Source organism: Manis javanica, chromosome 16 (genome assembly GCF_040802235.1).
Source record: "Manis javanica isolate MJ-LG chromosome 16, MJ_LKY, whole genome shotgun sequence".
NCBI classification, from domain to species: domain Eukaryota; kingdom Metazoa; phylum Chordata; class Mammalia; order Pholidota; family Manidae; genus Manis; species Manis javanica.
The window spans coordinates 61777409-61780750 of NC_133171.1; the positions used below are offsets into that span (position 1 = coordinate 61777409).

The following is a 3342-nucleotide window of genomic DNA, read 5'->3' on the forward strand; positions in this document are numbered from 1 at the left end:
CTTAAGACAGGCTAAGAAGCTCAGAACTGAGTATTCAGCAAAAACACTGCCAGTAATGGGTGGTCCTCACCCTCAGAACTGGCAGAGAAGGCAAACACTCATCAAGTAATAAAAACCTAGTGTTGTGCTTGAAGGGCTGGGGTCACTCTTAGTTGGGGAAGATCTGGAAAGGCCTGCTTGGAGAAATTATTAATCCACTGAGAAGAGGTGGAGGTAGGAGATTGGAGTGAGACAAGACTGCCCAGAAGCCTAATAATAGAAGAATAGTTTGTGTTTAGGGGGCCAGGTCAGGATTGGACCCACAGCCTCTCCCCAAAAGGCCCTTTCCTATAGGGAAGATCTAGATTCTTGAAGGAGTCAAGGGTGACAAGACGGAGAAAGAGGTGAAGAAGGATGAAAAAAGGAGGGAGCACTTCTCCCACAGCCCCATAGACCAGTCAGGGTGACAGGGAGGTGTAGAGGTGTTCCTGGAAGCTGTCACTACCTGACTGTTTCCAAATCTATGATTCTGTTACTCCACTCTACCTTGGAATGTCTCTCTTTCTAGTTCCCTTCCTCTCTCTCTTTCTCTCTCTTTCTCTCTCTCTCTTTCACACACACACACATCACTGTACTTTTCCACATTTCCTTTTAGCAGATTACTCTTTCTGTCCAATAGAAAACTTGTTCACAGTATCTGTTTCCTCCACTCAATGTAAGTTCCACAAGAGTAGTAATAGTAATGATAATAAAAACACATGGATTATCATAGTACTATGGCTGTGTGTTATTTGTGCATTACTTGTGCACTTACTCCTCATAGCAACTCTATACAACAAATATTTTTATTCCCATTTTATAGATGAGAAAACTGGGTTTCAGGGGTGTTAAGAGGTGAGATTGTGTCTTGCTCATTGTTCTTCTTCCATTGGGACTATGTAGTGCAAACCTACACTGGCCCTTAAAATTCAGAGACTGATTTATTGACCCTCAACTGTTGTCCTTTTTCTTACAGCTATTCATGTTTCCCTTCCTCCTCTAGTCCTGATGTAGACTTTGGTTTTGTTATATTTTTATCATTTTCTCTCTGAGTTGACAAGTAATCAGGTAGCAGTCTGGTGAGTGAATATTGAAAAACAGAAAAAAGAAAAAATGTCACATAGCTTTCAAAGAAGACTCCTTTGTCCTTGATCTAGTTAGCTTTATATAGAAAAGTTTTTAAGAGTAGAAGAAAACTTAAGCACATTCAGGGTTCCCACCACGACTGCTCCCTGAAAAAAGAGATAAAAAGAAATGAAGCAAAGGATTCTTGCTACATACAGAGGAAAAAAAAAAAAAAAAGACATATCTGTCAAAGTGTATTAACTCAAGGAGAGTATTGGCAAGATGACAAAAAGGAATGTCCCAGCTCAAAGAGCTTTTGGAAACTTTGACTTTATATGGGGGAGGAGGGTGTGCAGAGAATATGCAATTAATTAGAAAAAGTGCACTGCTTCCTTTAACAAGATCATAAAAACATCATTTCCTCATCTGCTGGTAAAGTAAGATCAGGGACACCATGATCTTTGGACACTTGAGAAGAAGTCATATGTGAATCGAACTCTGATAAGAAATGAGAAGGAAATAATACATCTGTAGCTGCTATTTAGAAAAACCAACTAACGATGATTCATGTCAGGAGCCAATTAGCAGACACACCAAATATTAAACCTTGTCAAGAGTAAAGAGAATAAGAGAGTCTGCCTTTTCTCGAGTAACTATCAGTAAATGTCGCAGGTGAGCATTCAGAGATGCTGAATACGTCGTTTGCCTGTTTCTGTTTTGTGACAGCAGTTTTCCTTTGTTGCTATTGGCCTTCCTCTAATCCTTTTTGAGGAAACCGCAAACAAGTTGTAGTTCGCAGGAAAAGACAGGTGGGAGCTCTAGAGAGACAAGGCAGTCCCAAACGGCTTTGGCCCGGCATTAAGTCACTGTGTCGGGATTTCTAGAGCGATAACCCGCACCCAGCTGGATCTGAGCAACGACAAAATACGCGGGAAACGGGGCTCAATTCAAAATTCCAGCCGCGTACCCCAGTATTCAGAAACTCACACACAGCCAACCAGCTAAAACAAGTCTCCTAGAAGTGACCCCGACTTCTACTCTCTCATCAACGTGTCTCAACCAACTCCTGAAGTTAATTAGTTGTCGCCAAAATTTCTTGCTCACCTAATGATCCAATTGAATGAATTAAAATTTTAAGCACTTAGAATCTTAGGGCCAAGCTCTCTGTCAACCCCAAATTGTTTATTAACAAAATTTTTTTTAAACCATTGAAAATATATCGCTTGTCACTTTGCACTTGGAAATCCAAAGCTGTTGCAGTTTCTAGGCAAAGAACTCTTTATAAGAACATTTAAAACTTTACTTATGTACAATTTTAATATTTAGTCTTTCCAAGTTTTCCCTTAAGCCGGAATAAAAGGTCTTCCCTGACCGGGAATCGAACCCGGGCCGCGGCGGTGAGAGCGCCGAATCCTAACCACTAGACCACCAGGGACCACGAGCAACTGCTCCAGAAGTAGATTTACCAGTCAATTATTCCATTCATATAAATGTGTCGTTTGTCTATTTCCCAACAAGCTAGTGTGAAATCGTATTCATTTATCCATAGGTCTACTGTTCCGCACCAACCAATAAAATCTGAACTGGGGGAGATGTGGCAACGTCGAAAAAGGAGTAATCAGTGCGTGTCGTTGGATGGTGCCTCTGCTCCAGAAAAATGCAGATTTCAACTAAATCGTCATGGCAGTTCTTACATTAATTGTAATTGTCGTCTTGTCTTTCTCCTCATAAAATGGTGAGCGGTTTGAAAACGGAAACCATTTTAAAATTTATCATTGGTTTCTTCAAAAAACCAAAAATCTATGTTATTTGATACATAACTTTATTTATTAAATTTATTAAGTGACTAACAATAGTTAGTGAATGAAAAGACTTCAAAAATAAAACCCATTACACCTTAATTTTCAGAAAGGTGAGCGAAGTTCAAAAAGCTCAGCTTTGGAGCGTGTTAGACTGAAAATCCGAAGGATATCTGGTTCGATCCCGGGTTTCAGCAGGAAGTTGTAGTCTTTTACAACCAATGATAATTAAATTACTGAATTCTCCCCAAACAGGAAATTATTCACTGAACGGAAAATGAGAAGAGACTTTTTTTCCCTCAAATCCATGAAGACCCAAGAGGATTATGCAATAAAACGGTTGTTCCATTAGGAGAAGCCTAGGGATGGGCTTCAAATTCTCACTAGAAATAGGAGGCAAAGCCAAACGAGCTAAAGAAAAAGCGCTTCCTCTTCTTCTTTGTAATATTTAGTATCTCCT

General features: G+C 39.9%; 1 non-coding gene across 1 annotated transcript; it reads right to left on the reverse strand.

Moving 5' to 3' along the window:
• Window positions 1-2446: 2446 nt before the first annotated feature.
• TRNAE-CUC (transfer RNA glutamic acid (anticodon CUC)) lies at window positions 2447-2518 on the reverse strand. Its single transcript has one exon. It is a non-coding gene; the product is annotated as a tRNA-Glu (tRNA).
• Between the last annotated feature and the right edge of the window lie 824 nt (window positions 2519-3342).